The sequence below is a fragment of the Pseudophryne corroboree genome, chromosome 6, assembly GCF_028390025.1.
Source record: "Pseudophryne corroboree isolate aPseCor3 chromosome 6, aPseCor3.hap2, whole genome shotgun sequence".
NCBI classification, from domain to species: domain Eukaryota; kingdom Metazoa; phylum Chordata; class Amphibia; order Anura; family Myobatrachidae; genus Pseudophryne; species Pseudophryne corroboree.
In genome coordinates this window covers 174,233,894-174,252,235 of record NC_086449.1, presented here as the reverse complement: position 1 = coordinate 174,252,235, position 18,342 = coordinate 174,233,894, and the positions used below count along the sequence as shown (strand labels likewise).

Sequence of the window (18,342 nt, the reverse complement as noted above, 5' to 3'; positions counted from 1 at the left end):
GCAATGAGGTAGCTGTGTGAGTAAGCTAAGCGACCCTAGTGGCCGACACAAACACCTGGCCCATCTAGGAGTGGCACTGCAGTGTCACGCAGGATGGCCCTTCCAAAAAACACTCCCCAAACAGCACATGACGCAAAGAAGAAAAAAAGAGGCGCAATGAGGTAGCTGTGTGAGTAAGATAAGCGACCCTAGTGGCCGACACAAACACCGGGCCCATCTAGGAGTGGCACTGCAGTGTCACGCAGGATGGCCCTTCCAAAAAACACTCCCCAAACAGCACATGACGCAAAGAAAAAAAGAGGCGCAATGAGGTAGCTGTGTGAGTAAGATAAGCGACCCTAGTGGCCGACACAAACACCGGGCCCATCTAGGAGTGGCACTGCAGTGTCACGCAGGATGACCCTTCCAAAAAACACTCCCCAAACAGCACATGACGCAAAGAAAAAAAGAGGCGCAATGAGGTAGCTGTGTGAGTAAGCTAAGCGACCCTAGTGGCCGACACAAACACCTGGCCCATCTAGGAGTGGCACTGCAGTGTCACGCAGGATGGCCCTTCCAAAAAACACTCCCCAAACTGCACATGACGCAAAGAAGAAAAAAAGAGGCGCAATGAGGTAGCTGTGTGAGTAAGATAAGCGACCCTAGTGGCCGACACAAACACCGGGCCCATCTAGGAGTGGCACTGCAGTGTCACGCAGGATGGCCCTTCTAAAAAACACTCCCCAAACAGCACATGACGCAAATAAAAATGAAAGAAAAAAGAGGTGCAAGATGGAATTGTCCTTGGGCCCTCCCACCCACCCTTATGTTGTATAAACAGGACATGCACACTTTAACCAACCCATCATTTCAGTGACAGGGTCTGCCACACGACTGTGACTGAAATGACGGGTTGGTTTGGACCCCCACCGAAAAAGAAGCAATTAATCTCTCCTTGCACAAACTGGCTCTACAGAGGCAAGATGTCCACCTCATCATCATCCTCCGATATATCACCGTGTACATCCCGCTCCTCACAGATTATCAATTCGTCCCCACTGGAATCCACCATCTCAGCTCCCTGTGTACTTTGTGGAGGCAATTGCTGCTGGTCAATGTCTCCACGGAGGAATTGATTATAATTAATTTTAATGAACATCATCTTCTCCACATTTTCTGGAAGTAACCTCGTACGCCGATTGCTGACAAGGTGAGCGGCGGCACTAAACACTCTTTCGGAGTACACACTTGTGGGAGGGCAACTTAGGTAGAATAAAGCCAGTTTGTGCAAGGGCCTCCAAATTGCCTCTTTTTCCTGCCAGTATAAGTACGGACTGTCTGACGTGCCTACTTGGATGCGGTCACTCATATAATCCTCCACCATTCTTTCAATGGGGAGAGAATCATATGCAGTGACAGTAGACGACATGTCCGTAATCGTTGTCAGGTCCTTCAGTCCGGACCAGATGTCAGCATCAGCAGTCGCTCCAGACTGCCCTGCATCACCGCCAGCGGGTGGGCTCGGAATTCTGAGCCTTTTCCTCGCACCCCCAGTTGCGGGAGAATGTGAAGGAGGAGATGTTGACAGGTCGCGTTCCGCTTGACTTGACAATTTTGTCACCAGCAGGTCTTTGAACCCCAGCAGACTTGTGTCTGCCGGAAAGAGAGATCCAAGGTAGGTTTTAAATCTAGGATCGAGCACGGTGGCCAAAATGTAGTGCTCTGATTTCAACAGATTGACCACCCGTGAATCCTTGTTAAGCGAATTAAGGGCTGCATCCACAAGTCCCACATGCCTAGCGGAATCGCTCCCTTTTAGCTCCTCCTTCAATGCCTCCAGCTTCTTCTGCAAAAGCCTGATGAGGGGAATGACCTGACTCAGGCTGGCAGTGTCTGAACTGACTTCACGTGTGGCAAGTTCAAAAGGTTGCAGAACCTTGCACAACGTTGAAATCATTCTCCACTGCGCTTGAGACAGGTACATTCCACCTCCTATATCGTGCTCAATTGTATAGGCTTGAATGGCCTTTTGCTGCTCCTCCAACCTCTGAAGCATATAGAGGGTTGAATTCCACCTCGTTACCACTTCTTGCTTCAGATGATGGCAGGGCAGGTTCAGGCGTTTTTGGTGGTGCTCCAGTTTTCTGTACGTGGTGCCTGTACGCCGAAAGTGTCCCGCAATTCTTCTGGCCACCGACAGCATCTCTTGCACGCCCCTCTCGTTTTTAAAAAAATTCTGCACCACCAAATTCAAGGTATGTGCAAAACATGGGACGTGCTGGAATTTGCCCATATTTAATGCACACACAATATTGCTGGCGTTGTCCGATGCCACAAATCCACAGGAGAGTCCTATTGGGGTAAGCCATTCCGCGATGATCTTCCTCAGTTGCCGTAAGAGGTTTTCAGCTGTGTGCGTATTCTGGAAACCGGTGATACAAAGCGTAGCCTGCCTAGGAAAGAGTTGGCGTTTGCGAGATGCTGCTACTGGTGCCGCCGCTGCTGTTCTTGCGGCGGGAGTCCATACATCTACCCAGTGGGCTGTCACAGTCATATAGTCCTGACCCTGCCCTGCTCCACTTGTCCACATGTCCGTGGTTAAGTGGACATTGGGTACAGCTGCATTTTTTAGGACACTGGTGACTCTTTTTCTGAAGTCTGTGTACATTTTCGGTATCGCCTGCCTAGAGAAATGGAACCTAGATGGTATTTGGTACCGGGGACACAGTACCTCCAACAAGTCTCTAGTTGGCTCTGCAGTAATGATGGATACCGGAACCACGTTTCTCACCACCCAGGATGCCAAGGCCTCAGTTATCCGCTTTGCAGCAGGATGACTGCTGTGATATTTCATCTTCCTCGCAAAGGACTGTTGGACAGTCAATTGCTTGGTGGAAGTAGTAAAAGTGGTCTTACGAGTACGACTTCCCCTCTGGGATGACCATCGACTCCCAGCAGCAACAACAGCAGCGCCAGCAGCAGTAGGCGTTACACGCAAGGATGCATCGGAGGAATCCCAGGCAGGAGAGGACTCGTCAGAATTGCCAGTGACATGGCCTGCAGGACTATTGGCATTCCTGGGGAAGGAGGAAATTGACACTGAGGGAGTTGGTGGGGTGGTTTGCGTGAGCTTGGTTACAAGAGGAAGGGATCTACTGGTCAGTGGACTGCTTCCGCTGTCGCCCAAAGTTTTTGAACTTGTCACTGACTTATTATGAATGCGCTGCAGGTGACGTATAAGGGAGGATGTTCCGAGGTGGTTAACGTCCTTACCCCTACTTATTACAGCTTGACAAAGGCAACACACGGCTTGACAAATGTTGTCCGCATTTCTGGTGAAATACTTCCACACCGAAGAGCTGATTTTTTTGGTATTTTCACCAGGCATGTCAACGGCCCTATTCCTCCCACGGACAACAGGTGTCTCCCCGGGTGCCTGACTTAAATAAACCACCTCACCATCTGAATCCTCCTTGTCAATTTCCTCCCCAGCGCCAGCAACACCCATATCCTCCTCATCCTGGTGTACTTCAACACTGACATCTTCAATCTGACTATCAGGAACTGGACTGCGGGTGCTCCTTCCAGCACTTGCAGGGGGCGTGCAAATGGTGGAAGGCGCATGCTCTTCACGTCCAGTGTTGGGAAGGTCAGGCATTGCAACCGACACAATTGGACTCTCCTTGTGGATTTGGGATTTGGAAGAACGCACAGTTCTTTGCGGTGCTTTTGCCAGCTTGAGTCTTTTCAGTTTTCTAGCGAGAGGCTGAGTGCTTCCATCCTCATGTGAAGCTGAACCACTAGCCATGAACATAGGCCAGGGCCTCAGCCGTTCCTTGCCACTCCGTGTGGTAAATGGCATATTGGCAAGTTTACGCTTCTCCTCCGACAATTTTATTTTAGATTTTGGAGTCCTTTTTTTACTGATATTTGGTGTTTTGGATTTTACATGCTCTGTACTATGACATTGGGCATCGGCCTTAGCAGACGACGTTGCTGGCATTTCATCGTCTCGGCCATGACTAGTGGCAGCAGCTTCAGCACGAGGTGGAAGTGGATCTTGATCTTTCCCTAATTTTGGAACCTCAACATTTTTGTTCTCCATATTTTAATAGGCACAACTAAAAGACACAGAGGTAGCTACAGCCGTGGACTACCGTACTGTGTCTGCTGCTAATATAGACTGGATGATAATGAGATGAAATCAATATATATATATATATATATATATATATAATATCACACTAGTACTGCAGCCGGACAGGTATATAATATATATTTATTATGTACTAATGACTGATGACGGACCTGCTGGACACTGTCAGCTCAGCAGCACCGCAGACTGCTACAGTAAGCTACTATAGTAGTATGTATCAAGAAGAAAAAAAAAAAAAAAACCACGGGTAGGTGGTATACAATTATGGATGGACCAGCGACTGCCGACACAGAGGTAGCTACAGCCATGGACTACCGTACTGTGTCTGCTGCTAATATAGACTGGATGATAATGAGATGAAATCAATATATATATATATATATAATATCACACTAGTACTGCAGCCGGACAGGTATATAATATATATTTATTATGTACTAATGACTGATGACGGACCTGCTGGACACTGTCAGCTCAGCAGCACCGCAGACTGCTACAGTAAGCTACTATAGTAGTATGTATCAAGAAGAAAGAAAAAAAAAAACCACGGGTAGGTGGTATACAATTATGGATGGACCAGCGACTGCCGACACAGAGGTAGCTACAGCCGTGGACTACCGTACTGTGTCTGCTGCTAATATAGACTGGATGATAATGAGATGAAATCAATATATATATATATAATATCACACTAGTACTGCAGCCGGACAGGTATATAATATATATTTATTATGTACTAATGACTGATGACGGACCTGCTGGACACTGTCAGCTCAGCAGCACCGCAGACTGCTACAGTAAGCTACTATAGTAGTATGTATCAAGAAGAAAGAAAAAAAAAACCACGGGTAGGTGGTATACAATTATGGATGGACCAGCGACTGCCGACACAGAGGTAGCTACAGCCGTGGACTACCGTACTGTGTCTGCTGCTAATATAGACTGGATGATAATGAGATGAAATCAATATATATATATATATATAATATCACACTAGTACTGCAGCCGGACAGGTATATAATATATATTTATTATGTACTAATGACTGATGACGGACCTGCTGGACACTGTCAGCTCAGCAGCACCGCAGACTGCTACAGTAAGCTACTATAGTAGTATGTATCATGAAGAAAGAAAAAAAAAAACCACGGGTAGGTGGTATACAATTATGGATGGACCAGCGACTGCCGACACAGAGGTAGCTACAGCCGTGGACTACCGTACTGTGTCTGCTGCTAATATAGACTGGATGATAATGAGATGAAATCAATATATATATATATAATATCACACTAGTACTGCAGCCGGACAGGTATATAATATATATTTGTTATGTACTAATGACTGATGACGGACCTGCTGGACACTGTCAGCTCAGCAGCACCGCAGACTGCTACAGTAAGCTACTATAGTAGTATGTATCAAGAAGAAAGAAAAAAAAAACCACGGGTAGGTGGTATACAATTATGGATGGACCAGCGACTGCCGACACAGAGGTAGCTACAGCCGTGGACTACCGTACTGTGTCTGCTGCTAATATAGACTGGATGATAATGAGATGAAATCAATATATATATATATATATATATATAAAATATCACACTAGTACTGCAGCCGGACAGGTATATAATATATATTTATTATGTACTAATGACTGATGACGGACCTGCTGGACACTGTCAGCTCAGCAGCACCGCAGACTGCTACAGTAAGCTACTATAGTAGTATGTATAAAGAAGAAAGAAAAAAAAAAAACACGGGTAGGTGGTATACAATTATGGATGGACCAGCGACTGCCGACACAGAGGTAGCTACAGCCGTGGACTACCGTACTGTGTCTGCTGCTAATATAGACTGGATGATAATGAGATGAAATCAATATATATATAAATAATATCACTAGTACTGCAGCCGGACAGGTATATAATATATATTTATTATGTAATGACTGATGACGGACCTGCTGGACACTGTCAGCTCAGCAGCACCGCAGACTGCTACAGTAAGCTACTATAGTAGTATGTATCAAGAAGAAAGAAAAAAAAAAAACCACGGGTAGGTGGTATACAATATTATATATATATTGTATACAATTATATATATATATTATATATATTAAACTGGTGGTGATTATTATAAACTGGTGGTCAGGTCACTGGTCACACTATCAGCAACTTGCAAGTAGTACTCCTAAGCAGACAATCACAATATATATTATACTGGTGGTCAGTGTGGTCACAATGGCAGTGTGGCACTCTGGCAGCAAAAGTGTGCACTGTACGTTATATGTACTCCTGAGTCCTGCTCTCAGACTCTAACTGCTCCCCACTGTCAGTGTCTCCCCCACAAGTCAGATATACATTATACAGTCACACTATCTATCTATCACTTCAGCAAGTAGTAGTACTCCTCCTAAAGTACTCCTCCTAATGCTCCCCAAAATTACTACTGTGTCTCTCTCTACTCTAGTCTCACTCTCTATAAACGGAGAGGACGCCAGCCACGTCCTCTCCCTATCAATCTCAATGCACGTGTGAAAATGGCGGCGACGCGCGGCTCCTTATATAGAATCCGAGTCTCGCGATAGAATCCGAGCCTCGCGAGAATCCGACAGCGGGATGATGACGTTCGGGCGCGCTCGGGTTAACCGAGCAAGGCGGGAAGATCCGAGTCGCTCGGACCCGTGTAAAAAAACATGAAGTTCGGGTGGGTTCGGATTCCGAGGAACCGAACCCGCTCATCTCTAATATATACTAGTGGGCAGAGAGGTAGTGGAGTCAGGGATAGATATGACAGTGGGCACATGGTTAGTAGAGTCAGATGTATATATACTGTAGTAGTGGGCATAGGGGTAGTGGAGTCAGGGGTGGATATGACAGTGGGCACATATGTATATATGGCAGTGGGCACAGGGGTAGTGGAGTTAGGGGTAGTTATGGTAGTGGTACACGTTTAGTGGAGTCAGGGGTAGATATTGCTGTCGGCACAGGGGTAATGAAGTTAGGGATAGGTTTGTAGTGGGAAAGGGTTAGAGGAGTCATGGGTAGATATGGCAGTGGGCCCAGGGATAGTGGAATCAAGGGGCAGCTCCTGGCAGGTGAAGGTGGGCTAATACAGTGTCATGGTCAGTTCTCAGGTTCTCCCTCACCACAGTGCACAGCCTATATGGGATCACCAGCAGGGGGCACCGTACTCCAGCAGGCTCACCGCTTGGCCTGGGAGCTCTGGGATGGACATGGAAAGAGGAACCAAGACACAAGAGGCAAGAGACAGACAGTGGCGCTCAGTCACCACACTCAGACACACGGCAACATGCACAATTCGCTTGCGGACCATGCATGCATGAACCACAATACCCGGATGTGCCAGGATCGCTGTTTTTTCAACACAAAATAAACCCCTGACAACGAGCTGGGTATTTACTAATACATTGACAGCCTAGTTAAGGATGGGCCAGATTTTGTGGAGCCCGATCACAGTCCCCTTGAACCAGCTGGGCCCTACATGGAAAAACCCAGCCCTGGACTTGACATAATTTTGTTAAGGAAGAAATAAAAACTAGATTTTAAAGAGTAACATACTATACAATATATATATATATATATATATATATATATATATAAAAGAAAATAATATACCGGCACTCCCAACTGCAATGAGATACTTGGCTGCGGTGCCCTCCAGGTCAGGTGATAACTTAAATATGCTGGAAATATCGGCGGCACTCAGGCAGACTGGTAAGGAGATGCAAAATAGTGTCCCTTTATTGCCAATAAAGGGACACTATTTTGCATCTCCTTACCAGTCTGCCTGAGTGCCACCGATATTTCCAGCATATATATATATATATATATATATATATATTGTGAGCTCCTTAGAGCAGGGCTCTCATCCTTCCTGTTTTCACGACCCTCTTCTCTCACACTTCACTTACGGCTGTCTCCTACATAGCGAATATCTATACGTGGATCTCCTCTCTCTCGTTACTGTTTATCTCTTCCAGTGGCTGCCTGTCCCTAGTAGGACGCTGACTACTTCTTTGCTTCCTTACATCTCAACTGTATTGTGTACTGAGAATTGTGGTGCTAATTTTTACCTGTGCTATGTTGTAGTTTTTCTGGCAAAGATAATTTGTATACATACAATATTGAGATATTGGACTCATGGGAGCACTACCATTACCTTTATAGGACATTCCTTTCATATGGTAAATGTATGAATTGGATACTTCAGATTGTTAGTACTACAATTCTAACATTTAGTCCTGTGCAGGATCTAACAATATCCCTGCCAGTCTACTGGGCAACTGTTCCAGCAATAGAGTGGGAGACTGCACACCGGACTCCTCCTATCCCCTCCCAATCTTCAGCTGCCCCTGTGTACAGTTCTGTGCTTCTTCCGGAATTATTAATCAGGTTCAGTGCTCCTAAAACTACAGATGCTGGTGTGGGGAAGGGGAAGGTTGGGGGGGGAGGGGATGTATTTACTAAAGAGCAACCAATCAGATTCTAGAATTTATCTTCTAAAAGGTGCTAGATAAATCCTAAGTGGAATCTGATTAGTTGCTATGGGCAATAGCTCCACATCTGAAACCCGCACTTTAGTTAATATAGGCTTGGATGTGTAGTAACATGATAATGAAGGGCTATTCCATCGCAATGTACTGAGAAGGACGAGTAAACAGAACTAAAGATTCCAATTGAACTGATAAACCAAATTACTATCTGCTATTACAGATCTCTTACTACGGTATATACAAATATTAATAATTATTTTATAAAACTATCCGCTCCCTATGCAGTACAGAATATTGTATAGTTTGCACTGGCATGAAGGTGTATAAGCACAGACAGTGGTATTGTGTTTCTCAGTAACAGTTACTGCAAGTGTTAACAACAATCAAAGCACAGCTGGGGGAAAAAAAGTAAAGATACATCACTACCTGCAACAGTAACATAATAATATTGATAATAAAAGACCTCGTTTTCTTGTCTGTACTTCCATTTCAGTTCCCTACATGTCTTTTAAATCGTTTGACAGGCGCATCTTTTCATCATAATTTTTGGAGAAGAACTGTTGGATTTGTCTCGCAATTATCTTGTAATTTTCTCTGGTCAGCATTTCAACTATTTCCATTGCCTGCCTGATGTAAGAGAAAGTCAGCTAAAAATAATACTGTTACATTTACAGTACAGCACGTTGTGATATTTCAAACATTATAGAGCAATTATTCCAGTAATATAAAAGTACCATGTAGGTTCTGTAGATATTTGATCCTTTTCTTTTCTTTACTTAACATAATATAAGCATGGTAATAAAGTGTCAGTTTACTGTATGTATGGAAATCCCTATATTCAGACATTTGCATGTCCAGAACAGTCATCAGATATTGCAATCAGCCCAATGCCTCTTAATTTAATGATATCCATTAAATCAGCTGTTTCCTTGATACCATGCCTAAAGAAAGAGCTGGTAAGCAGACACCAATAGTGTGCTGCACTATTGTATTCTGTCCAATAATGGGGGTAATTCCAAGTTGATCGCAGCAGGAATTTTGTTAGCAGTTGGGCAAAACCATGTGCACTGCAGGCAGAGCCGGATTAAGTCGCTGGGGGGGCCGGGGTACTTAAAACAGTGGGGCCCCTATGCAAGAGAGGAGGAGGAGGAGGAGGAGGGGGGGGTTGCGCGCGGTCACTCACATACCATCCAGTGAACGAACTGCGCTCCCGTCCCCGCCATCCGCACAGACAGCAGAGCGACGGCTCAGCTCTCCAATCATGTATGAATGAAGCAGCCTGCCACTCAGCCATTAGGGCAGCCTACTTCACTCATACGTTATTGGACAGCTGAGCCGTCGCTCAGCTGTCCTGTTTGTACGGCTGCCGCTGCAGTGCGGACGGGAGCACAACACCACAGATCGGATCGGAAGGGAGATTCGATCTGTGGTGTGGCAGGGGGCCCTTTTGGGAAGGGGGGCCCGGGGGTACATATCCCCGGGACCCCCCCCCCCCTTAATCCGGCTCTGACTGCAGGGGAGGCAGATTTAACATGTGCAGAGAGAGTTAGACTTGGGTGTGGTGTGTTCAATCTGCAATCTAATTTGCAGTGTAAAAATAAAGCAGCCAGTATTTACCCTGCACAGAAATAAAATAACCCACCCAAATCTAACTCTCTCTGCACATGTTATATCTGCCTCCCCTGCAGTGCACATGGTTTTGTCCAACTGCTAACAAAATTCCTGCTGCGATCAACTTGGAATTACCCCCAATGTTAGGAGACAGAACAATAACAGGTACTCGGGGACAGGGGTGATACAGATTAATAGACTGAAGATGGGTAATAACAAAACTAAATCATGATAGGTAAATACTTACAAATTTACCAAAAACATATTGTTCTACTATTATCACTATGCAGTTTTACGGATTTATCCCTTCATAACTCCCAATAGCTGAATTTTCTAAAGCAGAATAAGGGTGAAAGCAGGGGTGTGGCCACATCTCATTAGAGGGCCTAGCCACATCACAGTGGGCGTGGCCATGTCTAGCACTTCCAAAGTGCTAACAAAAACCCTCTTTGTCCTCAAAACAACACTTCATGGCTGTAAAATTTCCCGACGGTAGCCGAATCAAGACAAAGGGGGAGATGTACTAAGCAGTGAAAAGAGTGGAGAAGTGAGCCAGTGGAGAAGTTGCCCGTGGCAACCCATCAGCTGCTCTGTATACTTTTATAGTATGCAAATTATAAATGTTACCTCAATGCTGATTGGTTGTCATGGCCAACTTATCCACTGGCTCACTTCTCCACTTTTATCACTGATTAGTACATTTACCCCAAAGTCCTGATAATCATGAAAACGAACAAGCATATTAAGTTGGGACTGACCAGCCTAAACACCTTTCTTTATCATCCACTAGGGGTCACTGGAGTACTCTTGGGATATGGACGGGCGTAGCCGAACAAAGGCACTGAATATTCAAATTTAGGACTCTCCCCCCCTCCATATCCCCGAGTACCTCAGTGTACTTTGTCAGTGTTTTTTCGGTGCTCACAGCACGAACATAGGCTTGTGGTATACCCACACTTGGATTTTTATTTTTCATTTTTATTTTTAATTTTTAATTTTACACATCCCTTCCCAGTTTCTGGAAAAACATGGGTCCGGGATAGTGCCGCTGCAGGGACAGCGCATGGCGTGTCGGTCCTCACAAAGAGCACCCTCACAGCCACAGACAGCATGGCGTGTCGGTCCTCACAAAGAGCACCCTCACAGCCACAGACAGCCCACTGCTTCTAAAAGAGCAGCCAGGACTAGAGAGCTGGACGGCCTTGCACAGAAGAAGCCCGTCGCAGCCATAGATCACTGGGACGCTGACTGGAACGGAGCTTACACATAGAAGCCCCGTCACAGCCAGGACTACAGAGCTGAACGGAGCTTACACAAAGAAGCCCCGTTGCAGCCAGGACTACAGAATGACTCACACTGGAACAGCATGAGTCACATCAATGAAGACTGGACGGAGCTTACACAGAAGAAGCCCGTCACAGCCATGACTCACTTCACTGAAACGGAGCTTACACACAAGAAGCCCCGTCACAGCCAGGAGTTACAGCGTCGCAAAGGTAGGCTGGGGAACGGGGCGGTCAGCGCAGGCTGCCGCCCCGCTATGAGGGTTAAGTGCCTCGCGCTTATACTGAGCTCCGTCCGGCTGCACAGCAGGGGGAGCTCAGACGCGCTATGCCCAGCCGCTACGCAGAGCGCTCCGTTCGGCAACACGTGGCTGCTCTCCTCACTCAAAGGCAGCAGAGCAGGGGGATAATACTTATAGCCGCTCTGTCCGGGTTTAGCCAGCGGTAGAAGCGCTCCAGGCACGCAGCTGATCTCCCTACTCAGGAGCCCTCCCAACGGCCACAGCAGACCTCAGTGCAGGGATGATTTCTTCTCAGAGGCTGTCGGCCGCCGCAGCAGTCTCAGTACAGAGACGGTGGGGGGAAGAGAGCTGGCAGGTAAAAGAAGTCCTGACAGTAATAGGCTTTTGAGCCTATATATATATATATATATTGTACATAGGTTTGAGCCTATATATAGATATATTAAATATATATATATTAATCTATATTACTGTCTGTGATGGCAGTATAATAGGCTTTTGAGCATATATATATAATGGAAATAGGTTTTTGAGAGCCTATGTGTGTTGTAAATAGGCTTTTGAGCCTATATATATTAAATATATATAAATGTATCTATATTACTGTCTGTGAGGGCAGTATAATAGGCTTTTCAGCATATATATAATGGAAATAGGCTTTTGAGCCTATATATTAATGGCTGTTATTAACATTGTAAAAAGGCTATTGAGCCTATATTCATGCTGTATAAATATATTAATCTGGAATATATATATTTATTTATTCATAGAGCATGTGTTGTACCCGGCCTGTGATTATACTGTATAATAGTCTAGATTAACACGGGAACAGTTGTAATTTGTTCTGTGATTATCACAGTCAGCATGGCAAAGGGGCCATTTTAAACATTCTTCCTGTTGTTTTCCAGTTTGTAATTCTGGAACATTCCTGCCCTACATCTCTGAGCCACCAGAGGCGCAGGGGTGTTAGTAGGAATTTTTTGGTCAGCATAAGTTAGCCATGTAAACTGTATTTCTACATAATTCTAGAACATTCCTGCCCTACATCTCTAAGCCACCAGAAGGCGCAGGGGTGTTAGTAGGAATTTGGTTCGGGTTTCATATGAATATCAACTGCTTTTCATAAAGATTACTGGTTTCTCTTCACAGCGAATAAATCTTTCGTTTTTTACTAAAGATTTCCGTAGAGAGAAACAACCAGGAGTTTAATATAAATATGCTGTTCAGCAATAAAATATATATATGACATAATAACGTCATAGGCGTGCAATGTCTGTCCGTTGCCTATTGTGGTGTCTGTCTGCATAGCGAGTAAGGCTCTAGCGCAGACCAAAAATAATTTTAAACCTATTTTAAGCATTGGCAATTCAAATAAACATAGGAGTCTCGGAAGTTATTCCGCCAGCTCTAACAAAAGACAGTCTTTCCAAAGGGCCAATTTTCCTTTGGGTATCACAGTGTTTATTTAACTGATCTTATAATATAATGCACGATTCTATGTCAAATCTCACACCGATAACTACGAGTGAGAAGGCTACATTAAACCAGCACTCAGATAGTGCAGGGTTGTTGCCAACATACATTGCTAAATTACAGTGAGTCAATGTCTCCATTTTTACACTTAGTACACTTTGACCACTATTTAATCGTTTCCAAGATGACGCCATACGCCATTGCTAAATGCGTCTGTGTCAAACATTATAAAGGCCCAAGAAACATTTGGGTCACTAGACTATGTATGGAAACAATGAGATTTCTGTTAAAAGAAGCTGCAGAGTATATCTGTAAAGCTTCTTCTAACGACGGTACTGCGAATCTCACTTTTCATTGTCGCTAGTTCAGCACGACAAGGCCACAGCTTGTTGGTCCTAAATTTGTTATTCAGCCATTACCGCATTCAGTATCAAAACAGAATACTTGGCCCGGCATTTAATCCCTTTAGACTTCAGTTTTTCAAGGCGTTGGTACAAAACACTCACGCTTTGTAACGACAGGACGCTACGGTCAGCAAGCCAGTAGTTTCATGACCTCTTTTCCAATTGTGGAAGCGTGTCTTTAAATGTTACTTTTGGAGGGGTTTCCAAACTTCAACTCATGAAGAACATGACTGCCTCAGTCGAACGGTTTGGCAGGTGGCCATTTGGTCTCTGCTGCGTTTCAGCTGTCTTTATAATACAGGCAGTAGTACAACAACAGAGTCAGGGTTGTTTATTCCCCTCTGTTTGGGGTAACAAAACCATACAGCTCCGTCGCAGTTTCAATCAGCAAGTCACTTACTGCAGGTTGAAAATGGATTTGCTGCGGTTAGTATTGGCATATTGGAGCCACAAAATTGCATATTTTGCACTTGATCTTCACAATGCATATATATCCATTCCGGTTTGCTCATCACAGGTTTAGCGTTTGCAGATCGCCACAACCATTAACCATTTCAGGTCTACCGTTTCTTATACTCTGGTATTTACCAAAGTGATGTTGGAAGATGATAGTTCATCTCACATAAGAACTCTGTCGCAACAGAGTTTCTCTATCTTAGATGATCTGCTTATAAGAACTCTGTCTCAACAAAGTTCCTCTAACTTGAGCTACTAAGGTATACTGCGGTGGCAGATCACGTTCAAAATACAATTCCGTCTAAACGATCTCAAATCCTAGGTAATATTATAAATACAGTAAATCAAAGCATTTACCTACTACACCAGCAAGAACAAATGTACATCTAGTAATTAGTGCAAATCACGCACACTAACGGTACATTGGTGTATTCACCTAGTTAAGATAATAATGCGTTTTAAAGCGCTTTAGGTCGCCGCCCTTCACTCGCCGTTCCCACAGAGGGCCGAGGGTGTATAATACTCTGGACGAGAGTCGCAGAGGTTCAGGAGTTGTAGTTTACAAAAGATCAGCGACAGAGGTTCTAAAACACGATAGATTGCTGTCGATAAATGTTCTGGAACTACGTGAATTTTACAATGCACTACATGCTTCGCTTTCAGTCTGACCACGGGCAGTCAAACAACGCAACGGCAGTTGCATACAGAGAAAAAAGCCGCATGGCAATGCGGCAGGTAACTCCAATCCTCAATGGCTCAGAACACTATTATGTGAAAATGTCAAGAGATTATTCCGTGAGTGGACATCTGTTAGACAGATGATCTCACCCGTCAGAATTGGGATCCTGAAAACTGGACATTAAATCCAGAGGTGTTTCATATGTGAGTCCACAGAAGGGAGTTACCCTCAGGTATACATGATGGCATCTCGCCACAATTACAAAAGCTCAGTATGTGTACAAAACAACAGATCACAAGGGCAGTGGCGGTGGAGTCTCTCACATTCATGTGGTCATTCAGCATCGTGTATCTGGCTCCACCATTTTCCGCTGCTCTCTCCGTTGTCAAAACGGATCATAAGACAGTTCGTCACAGTCATACTGATGGTATCTCATGTGTGTCGGAGAAGTTGTTTCTCGAAATTCCAAGGAATACTTGCACACGATCTTGGGGCGCTCATAATACGTCCAACCTGTTACATCAGGGAACGTTCTTTTACCCATAGTTACCTAGGTGCCTATTACCTATGTACCGCAGCTGCGGTTGATGGGGTGAGGGTTCAAACCGCCCTCTTAAGAAATAGAGCATTAAAATATCGGTTATACCAACCATGTTACCAGCTAGTAGACCGCTTAAGGCAGCTCATTATTACAAAATTTCGTGTGCTTACATAAGTCGTAAACCTCGGAAGTTTCCGACATCATCCTTCGAAGTTACCCGTATTTTGTTAAACGGGGTGGTATGGAAAACTGCGTTTACTTGCACGGAGGGTGCAGGTATCTGTGTAGTAAACTTATCTTCAAAGACGTTTGTCTTTATTGCGTCTGTACACACCATTATACAAGGTGTCACCAAAGTTCAGACTCTATTTATCTCACCTACAGCGCCAGGCGACTTGAGGTTGAGTTCAGATTTCTTACAGTTTTCATATTTTGAACCCTTACAACAAATGGGGATTAAGTTTCTCACTTTGGAAAACATTTTTCTTCTAGCCTTGGCTTCGGCAAGGGTTTAGTTTTCATATTTGGGTGCTTTGTATTCCAAGCCACCGTATTTGAGTTTTCTCATGACAAAGCAGATCTTCCGACGAATTCCGCTTTCGTATCCTTCACATCTATATACCAATAGTGGTTCCTGTGTGGACAGCACATTCTATTCTAGAATTCTGAATGTGGTACACGCATTACGCGTTTATATATGTCCCGAACGTCTACAGTACGTGATATGAATACGTTGTTTGTTCTCTATGATACTGCCAACTGGGGTTAACCAGTTTCTCAGCAGACATTATCCAGTTGAATAATAATAATGACTACAAGTCAGGGTTCCTTTAAGGCTAAGTTACAATCGCCTATGTCAGTAATAGCTCATCCCACAGGTTCTGTGGGAATGTCAGACCCAGCGGGTCGGGGAGCGTCTACGACGCGGCTACATAGCCTTCAGTGCACCACGTTTGTGCACGTTTACACGTTATAATGGTGGCGCCATCAGCATCTAGCTTTGGTCTGCCTACTGTTACAAGTATCAAACAGCTCTCCCGCCCACGAGGGAAGCTTTGGTACGTCCCAAGAGTACTCCAGTGACCCCTAGTGGATGATAAAGAAAATAGGATTTTGGTACTTACCAGGTAAATCCTTTTCTATGAATCCATAGGGGGCACTGGACGCCCACCCAGAGCAGTTTTACCTGGGTTGTTTTAAGCTCAAGGGAGCTTAGGGTCACAAGTTTTACTTGGTTTATATTAAGCTCAGAGGAGCTTGTGGTAACACATTTTCACCGATTGGTTCAAATTATAAGGTTCTATCGGTTAAGGTGTCAACTGTTTAGTTGACAATAAGGTTATGGGTCAACTTTGTTGTTGTCCGTTATGTTATAGGTATTCTCCATTGTCAACCTCTCTATATCCTGTTCGCTCAGTAAAAAACACTGACAAAGTACACTGAGGTACTCGGGGATATGGAGGGGGGGAGAGTCCTAAATTTGAATATTCAGTGCCTTTGTTCGGCTACGCCCGTCCATATCCCAAGAGTACTCCAGTGCCCCCTATGGATTCAAAGAAAAGGATTTACCTGGTAAGTACCAAAATCCTATTTTCATTACTGAAGGGTGTGCAATTTAGAACCATTTCCCCTACTATGTATATGTGTAGAAATACACACCTGAGGTTTGAGAATGCCTCAAATCTAGATTGGCACCCCTCCCCCACCACCCTCTATGTTTTTAAGCAGGGAAACCAACAAGGACTGCACAGTGACACAGGCATAATTTTAAGTAAGTCCTATTTATTTATACATAGTGTCAGTCAACTTGGGGTCGGCGTTTGGACGTAGGGTCCCCCGTGCCTGTTCTGGCTGGACTGTCTCAGGGCATCACCATTTAAATACACAGTCACTTTTTATATCCTGTTTGTCTATTATTTATGTATGCACATTTTTTTTTCACATACTCTCTACCTTTAAACTCATAGTAGGGACCTCCATATACTCACACTTTATATCCCTTTATTATCACTATTTTTTAGTGTGATGCCCTGGGGGGGGTCCTTTGCTGGATCATGTTTGGGGGTTTCCTGCGTTCCGAATGTTGGCCCCATAGTGTTAGGAACCTGCCCGACAAGAGGTGACCTGGACGATTGGTGGGTAGGCCAATATCATTGGCCAACGATATACTAACAACCTCTTATGATATACCAAATTATACTGTAATGATCGCTTAGTGCATCTGCACCCCCTTTTGTCTGTGTGTACTACTTTATTCTCAGCAGCATAGCACCTTTCATTACTGGAGGGTGTGCAATTTAGAACCATTTGCCCAGCCTAAACAGCTACAGTTGGGAAGTATGAGACTGTTCAAATCTACAATCCATGGCAATTCATATAGGAAGCAATTGAAGGGGAAAGGCAATGTGAGAAAATAAGGGTCTATTTATCAATAATCGCACACACAATATAATATTAGTACCCGATATTGAATTGCACTTAGCAATTCTTCCACCTGGATGAATCACTCGCAGGAACAAGTCCCTGTGACTTGTTCAGAGTAAATCATGACTCCTGCAAATGCGCAGTCTACTGATCAAACATGAGTAGTGGCCATTGCTGGGGAGGGTTCCATAAGAAAACCCTCTGCCTTACTTTTGCGAAGTGTAGCCCATAGACTACAATAGCCTAGTGCCATCTTCAGGTGATAGAAAGATGGGAGGAAAAAGGGTTGAAAGGAGCAAAAATGGTAGATGGGAGATAAAAAAGTGCGATGGAAGTAATAAGGGGAGACAGGAAAGAGAGAGATACTGGGGGGTAAATTTACTAAGCTGGGAGTATTTTTAGAGCTGGCGATGTTAGCCCATAACAACCAATCAAATGCTATCTATTATCTTCTAGAAGCAGCTATATAAATATTAAGTAGAATCTGATTGGATGTTATGGGCAAAATCACCAGTTCTAAAATAGGATTTTAATACCTACCGGTAAATCCTTTTCTCTTAGTCCTTAGAGGATGCTGG

At 44.4% G+C, this 18,342-nt stretch overlaps 1 non-coding gene across 1 annotated transcript; it reads left to right on the top strand.

The window, feature by feature from the left end:
- Positions 1-12,916: 12,916 nt before the first annotated feature.
- Positions 12,917-13,035, top strand: LOC134938768 (U5 spliceosomal RNA). Its single transcript, XR_010181252.1, has one exon. It is a non-coding gene; the product is annotated as a U5 spliceosomal RNA (small nuclear RNA).
- The last annotated feature ends 5,307 nt before the right edge of the window (positions 13,036-18,342 follow it).